General features: G+C 33.7%; 1 long non-coding RNA gene across 2 annotated transcripts in view; it reads left to right on the top strand.

The window, feature by feature from the left end:
* The window catches only part of LOC149791912 (uncharacterized), a 40,144-nt gene extending 35,588 nt beyond the window's left edge, over window positions 1-4,556 (top strand). For both annotated transcript variants that reach the window (XR_016423436.1, XR_016423435.1), the window contains one exon: window positions 42-4,556. This is a non-coding gene — a long non-coding RNA (uncharacterized LOC149791912). The remainder of the gene's footprint in view (window positions 1-41) is intronic.
* The last annotated feature ends 19,332 nt before the right edge of the window (window positions 4,557-23,888 follow it).

Below are 23,888 nucleotides of genomic sequence, written 5' to 3'. Positions count from 1 at the left end.
TTTTTCTTAAAGTAAGTGCAGCCTGTTGTACCTATTTTCAGATCTGTATATGACGAGGAGAATCGACCTAAACAATTCTTACCTCGACAATTATCTCTGCCAACAGGACGTATCCCACTTGTCCAGGTGCAAATGGAATTGCCATGACCTATGAACCCGACGACTGACCCATGCTTGGTTTATGGAGCGGCGCCAAGCAACAGCCTACCAGACGTTTACACCACCACTTAAAAACTCATAAAAGCGGCCATAAAATTATGGTGCCAAAATTCGCATTTCTGTCACAGTGTGTAAGCCACAAGGCAAGAAGAATTGGAATGAATTATTGCCTTTTCTGTGTCGGACCTGTGTAATATGTTCTTCGCTAACTTTTTTATTATTATTTATCATCATCTATTGTTTCTTTCATTCTTCTTTCTTTCAGTCACTATTAGTACAGGTATATTTTCCTATTTTGCACCAACTGTTGTTTTCATGTTTTCCTTTCGTTTTAAGATAATTGTCGTTCCCTAACCTTTTATATCGCAATTCATTATATTATTTTCATCTTGTAGTACTAGAGAGCATAAATAAGTAGAATACATTTTTAATAATACCCCACACATACGCACACACGCACGCACGCATACACAAACATACACACACACACACACACACACACATACATACATGCATACATACATACATACATACATACATGCATACATACATACATACATACATTTCTTTACGATTATGACGAGAAAATAATAAACAAATATTTAATTAATGCAGGAAATGAACTGTAAAATTAGTTCCAAATAAGCATGGTCATCATTTGAAAATTCTGGTACTTGGAAGTAAATTTTATTTTTCGTTAAATCATTTTAGCTTTAATGTAAACCGATGTACAGTTAAGTTAGAGTAGTACAGGATCTAAATCGTGGTAAATTTATGCCAGAGTAGTTCTAGATTTAAATTCAGGTACATAGATGCTTGACTAGTTCTGGATATAAACCGTGGTACAGCTAAACTAAGGTAGTTCTGGATATAAACCGTGGTGCAGTTAAGCTAGGGTAGTTCTGAATATAAACCGTGGTGCAGCTAAGCTAGGGTAGTTCTGGATCTATGCCAATAAACATTTGAACTAGAGTAGTTTTGGATCTAAACCATGGTACATTTACGCTAGAGTAGTTCTGGACTTAAATTCGTAGTACATTTAAGCTAGAGTAGTTCTACAAATTGTCTAAAACTTTGAGAGTAAACGGGTTTGAGGAAATATATATCTCAGTAAGAAATATCGAAATTTATTAAATTAACAGTTCGACGCATGATACTGGCTTTAAGCTGATTAACCAAAATATACAAATAGTATACATATTTTACATTCTTCTGAATAAAGGAAAAATAAATGGAATACATCTCATAAATATTGTGATATACACTTATTTGCTCATGACTGTAATAGTCCTTTGGTATTGGTCTATTTATAATATCAATGTAATACCACTTTGGTACTGATCTATTCATAATATCAATGCAATAGTACTTTGGTACTGATCTATTCATAATATCAATGCAATAGTACTTTGGAACTGATCTATTCATAATGTTAATGTAATAATACTTTGGTACTGATTTATTCCTAATATTAATGTTATAATATTTTGCACTGATCTATTCATAATATTAATGTAATAATACTTTGCACTGATCTATTCATACTATTAATATTATAGTATTTTCGCACTGGTCTATTCATACTATTAATGTTATAGTATTTTCGCACTGGTCTATTCACTTTATTTGTGTAATAGTGTTTTCATACTAATCTATTTGTACAATTACTGCAATAGTGCTTTGCAACGATCTACTCATAACATTAATGTAATAATACTGCAGTAACAGTACATTTCTTTTTCTTGGGATGAAATAGAAACGCATATAAAAATGCAGCTTGCCGATTATTTAAGTGATATAACAGAATATAACATTCGACATGATATACTGCGTTTGGAGGATGACCACTAGAAAGAAATTCGCATGTAACTTGAGTTATAGTACATAATTTCATCGACGGATCCCTGAGAGAAAGGGCTCGCTGGGTTAGAGCTGGCGCACCTGCCTATCACAAATGAGATCGAAACAAAGGGAACGTTTCCTTCAGTAAGTTTTCTTTACAGTTATATGGTTACAATTAAGTCTTGGAAATTCATAAAATGCAAGTTTCCCGGGACTTTGCCCCGATGCTTCTACTACGGTTTACATTACAGAGACCCTCTACTTCACTGGTTAGCCTCCCGCCCCACCTACCCACCTACACACACAGACACACAGACACACACACACACACACATGCACAGACACACACACACACACACACACACACACACGCGCGCGCGCGCGCGCGCGTGCGATATTCCTGGATCCGCCCCCGGTTTTCCATTTTTTGTATCAATATTTGGAAATGCTTTAGGTTTAAAAGAAAATACAGACAAGATCACATTCACAATATCGAAAAGCGTGAATTTGAAGTTCGCACGCATTTCCAAAACGATTATAATGAAAACAAAATATATTTGTGACTGGGTCAATTAGATTTATAACGTATTGAATTTATTCAGAGGGAAAAAGTAGTTGGTTTAGTAACTGTCAATACTGTTTTCATTTAATGGTATAGCATTCCTTTTCATATTTTTTTAGGTTGCATTATTCCATTAGTAAAATCTATGAATGTGATAAAACCAGGACCAGGCTTCATTCAAGCGTTTAGGAAATAATAAGAGCCATTTCTTAATGGTCAAAACAACTGAAATTAGAGCTACCGTACATTAGATCATGACCTTCTGTAATTATATAACAACGCAAATACTCCTATTTACTCATAACATTCTATCTCATAATAAATAATAAATATGCTACACAACCCGTTTGGCCTTTCATCAATACACTATATAAAAAGGTAAATTCGTAAGTTAACCCTATCAGCGGGAATATCTCACAAATATCACGTGACAGTAATGGTGCTCACAAAAAATTAAATATATTGGCGGGGACGATCGATCTGTAGAGCATCAAAGACCTTGCCGAGCTGATCAAAGTAGAATTGATCAAAATCTCTCAGGGGAGTAGGCTTTAGTGCATGTTATGTAAATTGCATCATGTAAGGATTTGAAATACATCATACCTCAGGGCACACGTACAAATACCGGCCCAGCTTTGGGACGGAATGTTTTATAACAATTTTTGAATCGCTTGTTTTAACAAGTAAGGTTGCATGTGGAACGGAAGTAAATTATTCAGTATGCTGACACAGGATTGTTTATGCAAAATTTCAAACTACTATAATGGATTAGCATAATGTACTCATACAAACCGGTGTCTGAGGGTTAAGAACTTTTAAGTATTTATATACAATATTATTTATGTACACACATTTTCACGTTGTAAGAAACGTGTAGCAGATTTAACAAAGTACCGACACATAAACATCTAACAATTTAGCTATTCATCTCATCAACCCCAATCCATCCATCTATCCAAAATACCAGCCATGGAACTTAATTAGGCGATTCCAATATTCCGTCACATGTAATTGTTATAATTTATATATTTGCGAATATTCATACAATTAAATATAGCTCACGGTGTATAAAGTTGTTATCTACCATTCTAACAAATACCTTATTACCAATCAATCTGCCTAGATGTCTATTTAAAAATATTCGTATGTACCAACCTAGATATTTCAAATTCCCAACCACATGCGAAACGCGACAGCAGCTAACTTAGGACCCTAACAGACAAGAGAACATGGGGAGCAGTATAAGACTAGAAGAGTTATCTCCCCGATTTTATTCCATTTAGATATTGAATCTTGTCTACTTTTTCCTGACGCTGATGATTATGTCAGTGGTACTAGTACTAGTAGCAGTAGTAACATTATTATTATTATTATTATTATTATTATTATTATTATTAGTAGTAGTAGTAGTAGTAGTAAATAACTGGTCAGTTTGTAATAGTAATAATAATAGTAGTATTTTGTGTTGTTGTTATGGGTGATAATGTTGTGTAGCCGTTGTGGTAGTGCATGACTGTTGTAGGATTAGTAGTAACAGTTCTAGGTGTTGTTTGTTGTACACTTGTCTTGTATTTGCTGCTGCTGTGACGTTTTAGTATTATTGTTGTAGTTACAGTCGTTTTTTGTGTGACTAGTAGATAACTAGTGAAAGTAATAATCGTAGTTCTTGTTGATGGTGTTTTAAGAGTCGTTGGTAAGTGATTTTACATTTTAGTTCCTTTTTTGTATACATAGCCTCTTCATAAAAGTGCAATATTAGAAATTAGGGACTACACTACTTTTCATATAAATACATATATACAAATACTTGTAAACATAATGTAAATTATTAGCATAGATATAAGTCAAGAGTTTATCATTGCCGATTACTTTAAGTTCGTTAATCCAATAAGATGTATATATTTCAGGAGGTATTCTATTTAGCTAAAATCTGAGTGGTCAAATTACAATTGATCTTGACTAAGAATTTTCTTTTATATAAACTTGATGTTTATGCATTGTTGTGTCATTCGTTGGAAAGGGTATTTATGGAAATCTACCGCTTTTTATTGACTGAATATAGAAACTAAGTAACATCAAAGTTTATATATATATATATATATATATATATATATATATATATATATATATATATATATATATATATAGCAAAATAGAGAGCGAGAGAGTATATGTACAGTATGTACGCTGTATCAGTGATATACCTCGAGATGTATACATTTTTCATTAAAAGGAAACGAGGCTTGCCGAATTTACATTTAATGAAACATTTATACAACGAGTGCACTATACACATATTTTATTTCTATCACATACAAATACACATATTTGCACGTTGAATGGAGTTACGATATGCTCCGGGTAACTGTGTGTTGACTGAGTGAATGAACTCCTCACAGCCTGCGAGTGTGCCCCACTACAAAATTTAATTCTACGATTTTTTCTTGTTGTTCACAATGCTAATAATAATAATAATAATGAGGACTTTGTATAGCGCCTAATCTTTAGACGCTCTAAGCGCTTTACAACATTAGACAACATCTATAAGATAAAAAACATAATAATATTACTACAAAAACAAACACCATGAAATTAGAAAAACATTAAAAAATAAAAAACATGCTGAGAATATTTCATGTAGGAAACATTATTAGATCTTTAAGTTTGTTCTTGCAGTCGAAATAAGTGAGTTTTGAGAGCCCTCTTGAATGGGATCACTGTGTCTGTGTCTAAGTTCAGTGGGCAATTCATTCCACGTTGCTGGGCCCTGGTATGCAAAAGAACGCTGTCCATATGACTTTGTTTTCATAGTGGGAATAATGAGTATACGATTGTCAGAAGAGGAGCGTAAGTATCTTGCTGGTGTGTACACATGGGTGAGATCGGATGGGTATGTTGGACTAGAGTCCGACAGTGAAACGTAGCACAGAGAACAAATTTGTGTGTTTGATTCTGGATCTAATGGATAGCCAGTGTAGGGTACAGAGCAGCGGGGAGGTGTGCTCTGATCGTGGTACTCTAAGCATGATCCGAGCAGCTGTGTTTTGAACTCTTTGAAGTTTCTGGAGTAGATATTGAGATGAATCAGACAGAATTGAGTTACAATAGTCCAGTCTTGAAAGTACAAATGAACACACAAGTGTTTTAGTGGCATCATGTGAAATATATTTGCGAATTGAGCTGATGCGTCTCAGCTCAAGATATGCAGCCTTACATGTGTTCATGACATGTTGGTGTAATGTGAGAGTACTGTACAGAGTAACACCTAGGTTACGTACTGATTGTGTGAAATTAATGTTGGTGTTGCTGATATTTATTGTTTGAGGTAAAGGATTTGAATGAGAAAGTCTTTGTGTTATGATCAGAATGGCCTAAGTTTTATCATCATTCATCTGCAGCTTGTTACATGTCATCCATGATTTCACATCAGAAATGCACTCTCTACACTTTGGATGGTAGCATCAACTTCAGCTGGGTGGCTAGATTTGTATGTTTGGGTGTCATCAGCGTACAATTGGTGAGACACTGGATGATGATCTATGACACTTGAAAGCGACTGAGTGTACAGAATGAAGAGAACAGGTCCAAGAACAGACCCCTGTGGAACACCACAACATAGATCAACTGGGCTGGAGTGTATTCCATTTGCATATACAATTTGTGGCCTGTTGACCAAGTAGGACTTGAACAACAGTAAGGTTGTATCATGAATGCCAAATACATGCTGGAGACGGTGAAGTAAAATATCATGGTCTATTGTGTCAAATGCTGCAGACAAATCAAGGAGGGTGAGGACTGTAATCTTTCCGCTATCCAACGCAGAGAGAATGTCATTAACTACTTTTAGAAGAGTAGTTTCAGTGCTGTGGCAAGGGCGATATGCAGATTGTACATTGCTAAAGAGACTGTTTGAATTTAGATGAGATACAAGCTGGGATAGAACAACCTTTTCTAAGATTTTTGATATGAATGGGAGATTAGAACTGGGCAGTAGTTCTTTAAATCGTTATGGTCTAGTGTTGGTTTCTTCAGCAGAGGCTTTACAACGGCAGTTTTGAAAAATGATGGGAATTCCCCGGTTGAGAGAGAGGTATTAATAACATCAGTTAGTGAAAGCAATACTGAATCTAAGCACTCAAGCAGCAGTGATGTTGGAATTGGATCAAGTTCACATGACTTTAGTGCACTCTTCATCACGATTGTACGTACGAAATCCATAGAGACAGGTTCAAATGCTGCTAATGGTTGCCCCTCAAATTCTGTATCCCAACTGTATGGTGACGACGAGTCAATTGAAATTGTGGTGTCAGGCTTATCTCTAATGGTTTGTACTTTGTCACGGAAGAAATTTGCAAATTTGTCCGGAAGGTCGACTGGAGAGACGATAGTTGGAAGTGGTGTTGATTTGTTTCTTGACATTAGCTTGTTAGTAATCTCGAAGAGCTCTTTGCAGCTGAAACGTTCCATGATCTTAGTAGTGTAGTGGGCTGATTTCACTGCATGGACTATATTTGTGACATTCTTCTTAGCGACTTCATAGATTTGCTTATGAATAGTGAGTCTAGTGGAAAGCCAGAGCCTGACAGCTTTACCGCGGTCTCTTTTAGCAGTGCGAAGCTGGTACCCTAACACTGCTATACCATGGAGAACACTTTTGAATTGATACTCTGCACTTGGTAGCTGGGGCATGTTTATCAAGAAATGAACGCAGACAGTTATCGAGTTGTTCTGCGGTAGAAGGTAAGCAAGCTGTTAGGTTAGCTTGGATGTCGTGCATTAGTTTGGTTCTATTTATTATACGGATGTTTCTCTTTGTAACAGATAAAGGTTGAGGGTTAGGGACTGATACGTCAAGATGGCATATAATGCAGAGGTGATCAGATGCAAGGTCATGGGATACCAGGGAGGACCGCAGAATGTTATCATCAGGTCTATGAAGAATCCAGTCTAAAATGTGCCCGTGTTTATGGGTGGGTTGGTTAACTGACTGTTTGAGGTTGAAAACATTAATGGAATCTATGAGTTTTGATGTATTTGAGTTTCCGGGACAGTCAAAGTGAAAGTTAAAATCTCCAAGAATGATCAGGTTACCACTTATCGAATTTCCATAGTCCAGGAGATTCGGAAACTGCTCCAAAGAGAGAGAGTCAGCCAGCTTGTTGTTTCTACTAGGAGGAGGGCGGTATAGGCACAAAAAATGGACTGACCTTTGCTTCAGTGTGAGTGTGGTTTTGACTAGTTAAACGATGTTTTGGTCAAAATTGAATCTTGTGGTGTAGTTAAGACGTTTTATCATGGAGTTCTTTGTGATGACAGCAATTCCACCTCCGCGAGAATTGCGGGGGAACGACTTGATGGAGTAATCAGTGGGTGTTAGATCCGCACACTTGGGCTCATCGCCTGATATTTTTAGCCATGTTTCTGTCACGAAAAATATGTCAACAGTTTGGTCGTTGATAAAAGTAACATATGCAAATTGATACGTTGATTGTTTTCTTCTTGAGTTTCTATTTTTATTCAGATTTATTAAATAAATATAAGACACACTCATGATTTAAACATGAAATATGGCTTTTATGAAGAAAGTAGAGCACTACAAATACGGCTAGCTTCTCTTACACTGAACATGAACTGTCAGACATTAACGTACAGGACTATGAAAATTAGCGTGGAATAGAAACTAATGGAAATGACGAACCAACAAGAGGTAACTAAAATATTTTGATATACTGACAGTTCATCTTAAGTCATTATACTGCTATAATTAACATTTTTAAGATTATAAAATTCTCTCTCTTTCTTTCTTTCTCTCTCTCTCTCTCTCTCTCTGGCGTAAGTAGGGTTGATGTCACCCCAATGGACCTCCTTCCTGCACAAAAATAAAAAAATGAACATATTTTATAGACAGATAGACAGTCAGTTTGATGTCACCCTCTGATGGTTTCACCCGGTGCAGTCCGCACCCTCCTAGTGACGCCACTGCTCCCCCATGACAATTTGACTAAACTTTAGCATCATTCATAGATCCAGAGATATCGTCGTATGACACAAGCAAATATCCCCAACGCTCGTATTTTCATGAATTTTCGCCCGTATCTAGCTACGATAATTCATAATTCAGACTGAGAGAGAGAGAGAGAGAGAGAGAGAGAGAGAGAGAGAGATGAGGGGGACAGGGGCGACCATTTGGACATTTTTATATTTAATAATTAATATCGAGTTTTATAACGTTATACTAGGTCTAAGAAACAAAAACAAACATTAAATATGCGACAGTATGTTTGCCTCGTAGCCGACATTTAACATATAGGCATAGTGTCGACTCGCGATTGCAACTATGTATCATATATATTATGAACACTGTAGATATAGTGTCGACTGACGATTGCAACTATGTATCATAGATATTATGAACACTGTAGATATAGTGTCGACTGGCGATTGCAACTATGTATCATATATATTATGAACACTGTAGATATAGTGTCGACTGGCGATTGCAACTATGTATCATATATATTATGAACACTGTAGATATAGTGTCGACTGGCGATTGCAACTATGTATTATATGTATTATGAACACTGTAGATATAGTGTCGACTGGAGATTGCAACTATGTATCATAGATATTATAAACACTGTAGATATACCCCAAGGAAAGCGTAAACATACCGTTACGACGAACCATATTACTGTATCGTTTACTTGGTACAAGTTCAGTTTTAATGTTTTCGTCCAGTTCCATGTTTTTCTCTCTCACTCCAGATTTTTTTTGTCCCTTACGCATGAGAGGGGAGAGGTGAATGTAAAAAAAGAGAAAGGATTCCAATAAAATTATGTACCATTTTGATTTGATTTAGAAAACAGGGAGTATTAGTACCTTTTATCGTCATTTTCATATGTCATTTATGATTAATGAATGAGTAGAACTTCATCATTGATCTATAGGCCTGCAGTTGAAAGAATGTTTATATATTCGAATTATTGCGGCATGGACGGATCACAATTTTATATACCAATAGTATAATGTTTCAAATTTATCTGCAAATTTCATTTTACAGAAAAACATCATTGCTTATAGCCAACACGATATCCACATTAGAATTTGTTCAAAAGAAAGTGAGAAAATCAGCATTAAGGCTTTCGTATTGATTTTGTTTCTTCATGATTGTTACAGATTTAAATTGGTAATTTTTGTTAAAAATAATTTTATATCTTTTCAGCCTAAAGTCAAATCAGTGCGAATCAAGAAAGCATTCATTGAGAATGTGATACACAAATCAAACACAAAATTAAGACTTATTAATTGTTTCAGATTATATAATGATGTGTACAAACGGAATAACAAAACACAAACAGCAAACATTGTCTCCATTGTTTGAAACCGACACATATTATAATCTGGTCAACAACTTAAGTAGACAATGGTACACCCTGCGAGCATGCATTATTTATTTAGCAATTGTGAAGAAAAGGGCCAATTGTTAATAGTTTAACAAATTGGCACAAAACTGTGTCTAAATCATCAAAGTCAATGAAGCACAAAATCTTGAGCAGTACCTGTATGTATTCCATGCCCTCTTACCTTGCCAGTAATGTAACAATGTAACAATGTTATAACAATGTAACGCAAATTTCCTGAGCCTCGAACCAAAATATTGCTACTTACACGTTTCATAATATATTTTCCTTCGCTTATAATGACTTCGAGTCGCAAAAATCAGAGGAGATAATCCGCACTTGGTTTAAACTAGAGTTAGCTTTTCAAATCACTTCAATTTATCGCATTTTCATCCAGGTAAAAATAAAATATCCATATACCGTTAGTATCTGAGGTTAAAGATATATTATTATAAATCACTTGGGGACAAAAATGTCCGTTGTCTTAAACTAAGTAACATAAAAGAGTTAAACGAGCAAGTTTAGTTAAAGTCAACACATATTTTATTTCTCTGGAAAGCGAAAATTTAAAAAGAACCAACAGTATTGTGAAATAATTCCCCACAGTCATAAAAGTCATATTAAAGGTACAAGAGTATATACTATTTCAAACGAATTCCAGTGGTGTTCGCAATGAAATCCAATTTTGAATGTGCTGATGTACAAATAACCTGGTATAGTGTTGATGTGCTTCAGTCTTTGTGTATCACAATGATATCATCCAAAATGTCTGTAAAATAATTCACAATAATCTCAAGATAGTGATTTAGTCCGAAAGCTAACGAGTACTTTCTAATTCCAATGAATAATTTAAAAAAATGAATCATATAAACTATTAACTGCAATACAGTTGAAACTGATTCCTATATACACTGATGTTAAGGTTAAGATCTAATAAAGAACTTCTGTTTACTTCTCCATAATGAAAAAACAAAACAAAAACAAAACAAGCAACACAAAAATAATACATAAATAAGATACAATAACAGAACCATGTTATGGGTAATTTTCCCATCAAATTCATAAACGAGATCCCTTTTAAAAACTTTCAGAGTCAACAGGCTACATAAACATGTTTACCTGGAAGCGATAATAATATTAATATATAATCTAAAACAATAGGCTATACTTAGCTATGTAATATGTTGTGTATAGAAAATAAAAATAAAAACATTTATCAGGTAGGCTCATCTCCGACCCTCAATTATGGACAGACGTTTTTCAAAATACAAATCAGACCCACAAAACATCTAATTATGGACAAAAGCCAACACACATTACAAATTAAATATACTAACAAAGCACACGTATTCAATTGAAGATATCTGTCTTGAATAAGACTACAGATTTTTCTCTTTTGGAAACCATGATTCTAAATACTGCTGAGTGTTCTGAACTTAGGTTCAAAGTACTATAGAGTGCTCTGATCTTAGGTTCAAAGTATTAGAGTGTTCTAAACCTAGGTTGGAAGTAATATAGTGTGTTCGAAACCTAGGTTCGAAGTACTATAGAGTGTTATACTCATAGGTTCAAAGTACTATTGAGTGTTCTAATCCTATGTTCCAAGTACTATATTGTGTTCGAAACCTAGGTTCAAATTGCTACATTGTGTTCTAATCCTAGATTCAAAGTAATATAGAGTGTTCTAAGCCTAGGTTTGAAGTACGATAGTGTGTTCGAAACCTCGGTACGATGTACAATAGAGTGCTATAATCCTAGGTTCAAAGTATCATATCATGTTCCAGACCTTGGTTCAAAGTAATATAAAGTGTTCTGAACCAAGGTCAACGTACCTAAACTGACCTAAAATTAGCTTCAAAGTAAAATCGAATGTTATTTACTTAGGTCTACTATAGAGTGTTATAAAGCTAGGCACAGAGTATCATAGAATGTTCTAGACCTCGGTTTAATGTAATATAAAGTGTTTTAAACCTAGGCCAAAGTACCATACAATGATATAAACTTAGGTTTAAAGTACTATTGGATGTTTTTCACCTAGGTCCAATATACTAGAGTGTTCTAAACGCAGGATCAAGGTATTATAGAGTGTTCTAACCCTAGATTCAAAGAAATAAAGATTGTTCTAAACGTAGGTTCAGCGTATTATAGTATGGTGTCCTAAACCCAGTTTCAAACTAGTATAGAGTGTTCTAAACTTTGATTCTGAGTACTGTAGTTTTCTAAACATAGGTTCAAAGTACTAGTGTTTTACATCTAGGTTCAAAGTCTTATAGAGTGTTCTAGTCATAGGTTCAAATTACACTATATCTAGTTAAAAGTACTATACAGTGTTCTAGATCTAGTTTAAAGTACAATACAGTGTTCTAGATCTAGTTAAAAGTACTATACAGTGTTCCAGATCTAGTTTAAAGTATTATATAGTGTTCTAGATCTAGTTTAATGTACGATATAGTGTTCTAGATCTAGTTTAAAGTACAATACAGTGTTCTAGTTCTAGTTTAAAGTACTATATAGTGTTCTAGATCTAGTTAAAAGTACTATACAGTGTTCTAGATATAGTTTAGAGTACTATACATTGTTCTAGATATAGTTTAAAGTACAATATAGTGCTCTAGATCTAGTTTAGAGTACTATACATTGTTCTAGATATAGTTTAGAGTACTATACATTGTTCTAGATCTAGTTTAAAGTACTATACAGTGTTCTAGATCTAGTTTAAAGTACAATATAGTGTTCTAGATCTAGTTTAAAGTACTATATAGTGTTCTAGATCTAGTTTAGAGTACTATACATTGTTCTAGATATAGTTTAGAGTACTATACATTGTTCTAGATCTAGTTTAAAGTATTATACAGTGTTATAGATCTAGTTTAAAGTACAATACAGTGTTTTAGATCTAGTTTAAAGTACAATATAGTGCTCTAGATCTAGTTTAGAGTACTATACATTGTTCTAGATATAGTTTAGAGTACTATACATTGTTCTAGATCTAGTTTAAAGTACTATACAGTGTTCTAGATCTAGTTTAAAGTACTATATAGTGTTCTAGATCTAGTTTAAAGTACAATACAGTGTTCTAGTTCTAGTTTAAAGTACTATATAGTGTTCCAGATCTAGTTAAAAGTACTATATAGTGTTCTAGATATAGTTTAGAGTACTATACATTGTTCTAGATATAGTTTAAAGTACAATATAGTGCTCTAGATCTAGTTTAGAGTACTATACATTGTTCTAGATATAGTTTAGAGTACTATACATTGTTCTAGATCTAGTTTAAAGTACTATACAGTGTTCTAGATCTAGTTTAAAGTACAATACAGTGTTCTAGATCTAGTTTAAAGTACTATATAGTGTTCTAGATCTAGTTTAGAGTACTATACATTGTTCTAGATATAGTTTAGAGTACTATACATTGTTCTAGATATAGTTTAGAGTACTATACATTGTTCTAGATCTAGTTTAAAGTACTATACATTGTTCTAGATCTAGTTGAAAGTAATATATAGTGTTCTAGATCTAGTTTAAAGTACTATATAGTGTTCTGGATCAAGTTTAGAGTACTATACATTGTTCTAGATATAGTTTAGAGTACTATACATTGTTCTAGATCTAGTTTAAAGTACTATACAGTGTTCTAGATCTAGTTTAAAGTACTATATAGTGTTATAGATCTAGTTTAAAGTACTATATAGTGTTCTAGATCTAGTTTAAAGTACTATACAGTGTTCTAGATCTAGTTTAAAGTACTATATAGTGTTCTAGATCAAGTTTAAAGTACTATATAGTATTCTGGATCTAGTTTAGAGTACTATACATTGTTCTAGATATAGTTTAGAGTACTATACATTGTTCTAGATCTAGTTTAAAGTACTATACAGTGTTCTAGATCTAGTTTAAAGTACTATATGGTGTTATAGATCTAGTTTAAAGTACTATATAGTGTTCTAGATCTAGTTTAAAGTACTATATAGTGTTCTGGATCTAGTTTAAAGTACTATATAGTGTTCTAGATCAAGTTTAAAGTACTGAATAGTGTTCTAGATCAAGTTTAAAGCACTATACTGTGTTCTAGATCTAGTTTAGAGTACTATATAGTGTTCTAGATCTAGTTTAAAGTACCAAATAGTGTTCTAGATGAAGTTTAAAGTACTATATAGTGTTCTAGATCTAGTTTAAAGCACTATACTGTGTTCTAGATCTAGTTTAGAGTACTATACATTGTTCTAGATCTAGTTTAAAGTACTAAATAGTGTTCTAGATCAAGTTTAAAGCACTATACTGTGTTCTAGATCTAGTTTAGAGTACTATATATTGTTCTAGATCTAGTTTAAAGTACTAAATAGTGTTCTAGATCAAGTTTAAAGTACTAATTAGTGTTCTAGATCAAGTTTAAAGTACTATATAATGTTCCAGTCTTGGGTTCAAATTACATAAGTGTTCTAAATGTAGTTTCAGAGTTCTTTAGAGTGTTCTGACCTAGATTCATAGTACCATACAGTGTACTAAAACTAGGTTCAACTTACTAAGGGATTTCTGATTTTAAGTTTCAAAACACTCTCTTCGAGCGCTATGTAGAATCTTGTGCCGGGTAAAATGAAATTAACGGATGAAAGGAAATTATGTATGTAAATATATATATAATCTTTACAATAAAATGGACAAGTTATTCAGGTATTTAATAATGTCACTGAAGCTATCAATGTATAAATTTAGTAAAACATCCCTGACTTCTATATAGAATTAACTCGAATTCTGAAATTAAACGAAACCTCTGATATTTTGAACTTTCCAACAGTATGTTATTCCTTCTGTTTCTTTTACCATGTTTTGCAGATTAGAATGAAAAAGGAAACTGTCGATAATTTGTCAAAATTATTTATTTAAAAAAATTGAAATCTAATGCAAAAGGGAGAATTTGTGTTACTGAGTGCACTTCTTTTCTACAAACAGCAATAAAGCCTACCAGGTGTCACATTCATAACTATCTAAAATCAGATTAAATGCTTCATTAAACGAAACGTACTTACATGTTAGTTATTGTCACTTTTATTTAGACGAGTGATCTGAAAGAGGAGAGTGTATTTAACTTAGATTTGTAACAAACTAAATTAATTTGAATCTAGGTTTATACCATTATACAATGTTGAGAAGATTAGATAATACTACTCTGGAATGTTTTGAGACTGTGAGTATTGTAACAGTCTTACATAGGAGATGATCATGGTTTTCGTTTTTTTTAAATCTTACACAGGAGATGATTATGGCTTCCATATATTAAGATCTTACACAGGAGATGATCATGGCTTCCATATATTAAAACCTTACACAGGACATGGCTTCCATATATTACAATCTTACACAGGAGATGATCATGGCTTAAATATATTAAAATCTTACACAGGAGATGATCATGGCTTCCATATATTAAAATCTTACACAGGAGATGATCATGGCTTCCATGTATTAAAAGCTTACACAGGAGATGATCATGAATTCCATGTTGTAAAAATCTTATAGGAGATAATCATAGTTTTCATACAGTAACGTGGGTGGAGACTAAACAACTTTCACTTAATGAGATGCATCATCCTCGTAAGTTAATTACCCGACAAATGCTGATACTCAGTTTTGTTCGATATCTTGTTAGACGATATGTCACCCATGTTATATAAAGTATGGGAAAAATTGAAAGCCTTACTAAAATGAATGATCATCTATCTATTAATGTTTAGTATTCTCGTTGAAAACCATTGTTTCCCTATTAGATCGTTTGTCGTTTGAGTAATTCGGAGTTTATTATGAAACGTGGCAAGATCAACAGGATTGCCCGCTACATACCTAAAACGAACAAGATCTGTATAAAGTGGTGAAATAATTCAGGTGTGTGTTAAAATATTGATAGGATAGGTAACGCTTTCATATGTAACACCTTGTTTGATTTAATGAGTCATTTATTTTGAGTTGGCATTAATATGATTTTGATAGCAGTAGATGAAACTGGAAGATATTATTACTGTTTTCTAATCAAGCAAATCCAAAACTATAAGATGAATTATTGCTTGTCTTAAAGGAACCTATTTTGTCCCTTGTGACACACCAATCTATATCGCAAAGAGCGACACACCTATAGGATAATGTTTCTATAACTATACTATAACAACAGCTTACATTCAATAACCTCATTATTTTATGTTTGTCAAGTCTGAATTTCGTCGCAAGAATAATATATAATATGCAATGACGTATCAGCTTGACAGATTAATTAGTTATATTTGACATCTATTTTAATTAGCATATAACGTATAGAGGTAGAACATTACTAAATTTACCAAGATGACAAATGGCCGTGTAGAAACTTGAATAGTGACATTTTTACACCTCTTTATTTTGATATCTATTATTTGCAAACATAAAAGGCAGTGGTAACATGAAGTCACCCTGACAAATACCTGTTCACTTTTAGGTCTACGCTCTCATTAATTTCCATTGATTATATACGTAGTCCATTTGTCTTCCTGAGACGTAAGCCATTATAGCAGTACATGAAAACATCAATGTTCTTATGAGATCAACGTAAAACACGCCAAGTATTATGTTATTTCATCTGTGAATCCCGATAAAACGCAACAAATTTATAACACTGCATATTTTCGAGATAAATAAACATCGCTCTAATTCAGTGATCTAGTCATTGAGACGGAATGTGCAACTTCAAACAGACTTACAAATTTCCCAGTGATACTGTAATGAATCGTGGTATGTGAAGGGTGACTGCATGGGTTATAGACAGTCAGAAAATACAGTGATTCTGCATTGTGAATTATTTAAAGATACAACATGACAGGGCAGTTTTCAGCATAGAAGACACTTGTTTACGACTTACCTTTCTAATTTATGTACATTGAATGACTGTAGAATATGTAAAACATAATTTTGTAAGTGAGTAATGAGCAGTTAATGTAAGACTGACCGTGGAATATCTCCAAAATAATTTTTTCTAGTGAATATTGAACAGTTAATGCAAGATTATTTTCCAAGAGAGAGAGAGAGAGAGAGAGAGAGAGAGAGAGAGGCAGAAAAAGAGACAGAGACAGAGAAAAGGCGATACAGAAACAGAGACAGAGGAGAGAAGAAGAGAAGAAATCTGAAAAGTGCAAACCAAAGGTTCTGTTATTTACATTTTAACGATGGTAAATAAAGGCATCGCAGATAAAGACCCAAAGAGTATTATATACATTCTTTAAGTACCGTTAACAGAGTGGAAACGAACAAATTTAGTAAAATTCAAGAAATAAAATATTTTATGTAGTATACAAAGTGAAAGTTGAAAAAGAACTTAGAGTATCGTTAATTAAATTCTAAATCCAATTGTATGGAGTATTCAGATTGAATTCCCCTGGCGTTCCCTATGAATACCAATCGACAAGGTGTTGATGTTCCAATAGCATGGACTAGTGTTGATGTGCTGAGAGCCTTTGTGTATCACAATGACATAATCCAAAATGCATGTAAATTAATTCACAGTAATCATTAAAGAGATTTAGTTCGATAGTATTATTGAATACTTTGTAATTCCTGTGAATGATATTGATAAATAAATCATCTTAAATTAAACCCGAACACAAGAAAAAGCCTGATTGTACTTCAGATGTCAAGATACAAATAAAATAATGTTGTCTACTTCAAACTGATATTAAAGTTTATTACATAATAAGAGGACTAGGATGAGGGTCAAAATTCATTTTCAGAACACTCTAAGCTGCCACAAAGATCAGGTCTATAACTAAACGTTTAGTTCAGAACATGACATACACTAGGTACACAACGAATTCCCGAGGCGGAAACCAATGTACTGAACTCAAATCCAAGTAAACATATTTACCTCCAAATATATATCATCCTTGAAATCGGATGATCTTGTTTGCGAATAGTGGTGGTTGCGATCGTAATCTGCAGAAGCATATACCAAATATTTGTTGTGGCTGGTGCTCTATCAACATGTACGAATTTTAATAACTTGTTCGGGATTTTTTCCTCGAATCAGTTGAAGATAGGGTAGCTATCAGACCCACAATAACGTGCAGATAACAGTGCTGAAGAAGTTGTCCATGACAATGACATTGCAACTACAAGCTGATATTAACTTTCGGAGCGACAGTGGCAACTTTTCAGTAGCTTGTCTTTTAAAAATCATTATCGACCGTTCACGTAAAATTTTGCATAATTTGGTAAATGGAGCTTGGTAGTTTGAGTAAATACTTTGGCAAATGGAGATTGGTAACCTTTACGCAATTAGGTCAGTACTCAATTCGGTCATAATTAAATGTGTTTTATGTAAACTACATTTAAGAAGGCTAGGATTTGCTTTGTGTTATATGGCACTGAAACTTAATGGATATTTTCTTTATAAATTTCAACACTCCGAACACTATGTCCCAACATTGTCCCATAGATTGACGAGAGATCTGACTCAAAGAAACGCTCTAAAGGAACTAAAAAATATCATCCTTGAAATGCACTGTATTGGTATATTCGGATGTTGGTGTATCTGAATAAATTAAGCACTATTATTTAAAACAATTTACTGTATACTGTGACGTTTCGCAAGTAATAAAAAAAATGAAGTGAAAGTCATTTGGAGAAGTTTTCATGCCAATATAATGTTTCAAAATTTAATTCGCAAAATGTCAGATGTTTGCATCTTCATCTTTTCTTTCTTGATTCCATGAGAGCAATCAGAACTTCATGAGCCGTTGCATTTAGCTAGAAATAAAGAAACAGTCTCAGATGCAGATATCGGCCGTTTTGAACTGCTGTCAAGCCCGTGGCTGTTGTTGAGTTGTAATAATTTAATTTACTATATGCTCATTTTTTTCCCCGTTAACTTTACATTGTCAGAATCGTTCAGTATTATCCGATACTGAACTCGCGCGGCAATACACATATATCATTTACGTGCATAAAGGAACTACTTTCTATTGTAAACAAACAATGGACGCAGACGCCAGCACTTTTGATTTGTACACAAATCATGTACACTCGCGTAAGAGGCTTTTAAATTTGTTTCTGAATGAACTAAAACAGATGTTTGGTGGACTGCCACATACCAGCTGTTTTGGCACATTCCGCGTTGATACAATGTTACGGATTTAGGCTAGCTACAGTATATAACAGACGCAAGATAAGGTCCTTACAAATAACATACAAGTGACAAGTCATATACTCTCTTCTTTAGCTGATGATAAGAATGGCAAAATAAAATATACTTACAGTTTTACATCCTGAATTTCCTCAAAATTTATTTTCTTAATTCTGCAAATCCGAATGACACGAGCCATGTCATAGGTTTTCAATCTGGATTACACATTTCGAAATTGTGCTGTAATTTCGATGATAAGTGCAATTGCATCCTCCTTACTGCACTCAAAATGAAATAAGAATTAAATTCCATAGCGTCTTTTTGATAATTGCAATTGAAAGATTTCATATTTTCCCCACATTATTCTTTCAAACATTCAGTGACAGAACCAGAAACACATTTGCAGATGTAAACACACTTCTCCCGCGCAGCTTCAATCTGATGTATTTCATGTATAATTTGCACAGATTAATCCAGTCCAAAGTCACAAACTTTCGTCGAATCGAAACAAAATACCAAAATCTATTCGTTCCAGATCAAATGGAAAAGTTGTTGCAATGCGCAGTCATTCACAATATGACTGCAAATATCAATTTTAACTAGACACGCCATTTTCTTTCGAAAGTTAAGTCGAGCGCGTGACTAAGTTCAAATTTATCCGGGCGGAGTTATGTGCGCAGTAATAATGTTGATTTGTGTAATGATGAATATGCGCTTGTGTATTTAGTTTGGAATGAGGCATACATTCATGTACGTTGTTCTTGTAGTGTATTTTGTTTATATAATTAAACCTTAGCTAGAATTAAAAAATTGAGCATATAATAAAAGGGTTACTGCATTTGCATGGGAACATATGAACTCGTTTTTTCGGAAGGATATACTGCACTCCCAAGGTCGCGCAGTATTCCATCAAAAACCTCATTCGTATTTTCCCATACAAATGCAGTAACCTATAAATATGTCACGATGAGTAGGTGACGTGTCATCAATAACAGCAACGTAGTAAATAGTTGCAGGATATTGTTGTGTAAACGTTGTTTTAACTTTCGGCACTTCTCTTTAGATTGGGGGCCCCAAGTGGCCGAGTGGTCTAAAGCGCTCTCCGTTACGGATCTCTGCCATCTCATCTCTGTCTGCGTAGGTTCAAGTCTCGGACTCGGCCAATGTGGGTATGTGAGAAAACTTGCCAGTAGCTTCTCGTGGGTCGGTGTTCTTCCCTGGTTTTCTCGGGTTCTTCCTCCACCATTAATGCTGGCCGCCATGTATAGCCTTGTGCTGAAAAATGGCGTTAAACCCTACAACAACAACAACAACAACTCTTTAGATTGTGTATGATCTATAAATAAGTGCTTAAATATATATATATAAAAGGTAGATTTTGATCAATTTATTCATTCTAATTTTGTATGCATTTCGTTTAATATCAGTCTGCATTTGTTTATTGATGTGTTTATATATAATTTGAGAGGAATCGTTTAAACAATTATTTGGATTTCAATGCGTTCATGTTACTGTTGGAACTAAAATAGTATTTTGGGACTGTTGTGAATTTATTCAAAGAAGTACTGGACAATGTCATAGTGATACATCAAGACTGTTGGCATATCACCACATTCGAGGACATTGAATCCATTCGGAACAGTCGATTCGTGTGGAATTGTGTAAACCAATTTAGGATTAATTTGGATTTAATTTATAATACTATAAATTCCTCTTAAATATTTGATTTTATAACTTAGATAATGAAATTATTTGTCACAGTTTATAAATCTTTTTCTTTTTGGTTCTTTCTATTACATAACCTAATGCCACAGAGTCCTAAAATTATCGAAAGCAACTGATTTCCTCGGTTTTCGTTTTCATTACAATATTGCAGGATTAACATTAATAATCAAATGGGCAGGTATTTAATTCACTGTTAAAGTTAAAAGCTTGTTGAGTGTTATTTTGCAACAGTTGCCACTTTATAAAAATCATCAGGTACAACCATACCAATCTGGGAAGCATTACCATCGTGTTTGAGTCTCTTTCAGAGAACTGATCTTTTTTAACTCCCATCGGAAGGATACGAGGATATTACGAAATGATATTCGAGTTGTAGTGTCTCAGTAGTTAGCGTTATGGACTCGTGACTAGACGTGTGCTGGTTCGAATCTCACTATAAAATTTGTTAACGTAGGGCGTACCAAATTACCTTAATAATCGTCTTGTGTTACAGTACCGTAAAACACTCAAAATGTGCACACCACTTTTGACATGCATATGTTTCAATTTTATATTGTAGACGCACACCGAAGAAGCTGTTTGCACAAACATTTGGAGCCCATCTAAGATTCGTTCCACAACAGAGTGAATCGAATTTAAGTGGTGCCGTTTAATCTAATTCTTTTAAGACGTGAAGAGACACGAGGGTCTTGACTCTGTTTTCGTTGATCTCATTTTTACTCTGGAATTCTTACATAACATTTTGTCTGATTCTCTCTTTTGTTTCCACTGTTGGAATTAAATAATTAAAATAGTTACTTTCTGTGAATGCATATTCATTAGCTTTTTCACCACCAAAATAACTACTGCTGTTACTGTGTGTATTCATTAGCTATTTTACCACCAGTAATAACTAATATTGTTATTATGTATGTCCATTGGCGATTGCAACGACAATAGTATCAACCTATTACTATTTCACCATTAGTATTAACTAACGTGTTTTATATGTGTCCATTAGCTATTTCACCAGGAGTAATAACTACTGACGTTACTGCCATTTTGTTTTATAGTTATTGACTTGCAACCAGTGCTGATACTGCCTCCAGATAACACCTTGCAATCTAGGAGTAGAAGATCTTGCAAGTTCCTTCTAAGATTAAAAATAGCGTTCTTTTATGTACAGCCGGTGTGTGATTACTTAAAGTTGCAAATATTGTTCCCTGTTTTTAAGACTTTTTTTGTATTTTGTGGTTTGGTTCGGTATGTACAATTTTACTTGTAGTCCAAATTGAAGTAATCCTATATTTCTGAATCTTTTTGTGTCAATTAGTGTGATTTAAACTATTGCCTTTCTGGGAGTTTCAAAGTAAAGTGCTACACATTTTGGTAGCATATACATGTATACTAATCTGGCTGGTACAAGCTGTAATTTTTAATGGTTTTCAGAATCTGAGTTATGCAGGAAAACGCAGTATCAAATGCTAATTCCAAAACTGGTCGAATATAAATTAAATAAGTTTTATTCAAATTAAGTTTTGATAATACACGTTTATTCTTCGTCAGCCGTGCAATACGCATATATGCTTATTACATTAGAGATTAAATATGGTTGCTCCAAGAGCAATTCGGTCATACAGTACTTCAAAGATGTCGATGAGATGTAATAAACACTTGTTTTCAACGGAGAATGCACAATCTGATATGTATTCCACCTCCCTGTTGTTAAAAAGTACGTACACTGTGTCAGATGGGTCACAATTAACCAGTCAAAGATTTGCCCGATCCGTTAAATTTGGAAGATCATCTATTAATATTCCTTGGAAGTGGATCAGGCGATATGCATTGTAAAGACGAATTATCTGGAAATAATATACGCATGAATTTAAACTTTCAGCTATATAATGCAAATATATAAGAAAACGAAATGGCCTATTACTGATCTCCGGGGTACTCCTGCAGTGAGCTATCATTGGTTTGAGAACTCATTTTCTACCATGACTCCCTGAATACTGTTTGCTAGGCAATCATCTATCCATGCCAACAGATTTCTATCAGCTCCAAAGCGTTCTAGTTCTTGAATTAATCCCCTACTTTACAAACTATCAAAGGCATCGGACCTGTCACGAAATATCCTTAGCAAATTTTCACAATCGCAGATATACATATCATCTGATTATTATTTTACTTAGAACAATAATGGATTGATGCAACATTAGATTTGCAGAAGTTAACTTGGTTTTGTAATCCAAATTTGATTTATATTACCTAAATTTCAGTGTTTCATGCATCTGTTGAATCACTAAATTAAAGACATCTTTTACTCGTTTCTGTATTTAATTGAGTTTCGGAAGTCTCTATATTTTCCTATGTTTCACAGTTATCGAATCTTCCATCTAATGCTAGAGTTCTTGGATCCATTTTTGGTTCTAATGTATTTATTTCACTTGTAAACCTTTGTTCCAAAGCCTTTAAATACTTTGAATCGTCAATTGTACCGATAACAATACTTTATTCAACATCACTGTATTAATTTTGTATCTTTGTAGATTTCAAACCAAACTGTGCTAAAAGTCCGCTTCAGATAGTTGGAAGAGTCTGAGAATTATCATTGTGATTTTAATGTTTAAATTAGATAAATTGCAAGTAGTTTTCTCAGCTCTCATCATCCTGTAATTAGCATTGATTATGTTTTCCTTGTTATCTATCTTTTAGTTTTTCTTGTTATGTACATGAAATTATTCATCTTTATCATCTATAATATATGTTTGCTCATATATTACTGTTGTATTTAGCATCACTAATATCATTAATTACATTTGTCTCTTGATCATATTGTTGTATTTCATTTCAGAATTCCAATTCATTTCTAACATTCCAGCTCATATAGGAAAGCGGCATAGTCTTCCAGATAGTGGTTTATTTTTCCATGTCACTCTCTAATACATCTAGATCTGAATGTCATTATTCATTGTACTGCAATTATTACTGTATACAACTATTGAGTAGCTACAACAGCGGAGCGTAATAGATCATCTAAATTTGTAATGCGGGCGTTCTTTAGGTCTATTGATTTGAT

The sequence above is a fragment of the Sinohyriopsis cumingii genome, chromosome 9 (genome assembly GCF_028554795.1).
Source record: "Sinohyriopsis cumingii isolate HCF-2022 chromosome 9, ASM2855479v2, whole genome shotgun sequence".
In the NCBI taxonomy this organism is placed as follows: domain Eukaryota; kingdom Metazoa; phylum Mollusca; class Bivalvia; order Unionida; family Unionidae; genus Sinohyriopsis; species Sinohyriopsis cumingii.
The sequence above is the reverse complement of the archived record's forward strand: the minus strand, read 5'-3'. Positions and strand labels throughout refer to the sequence as shown.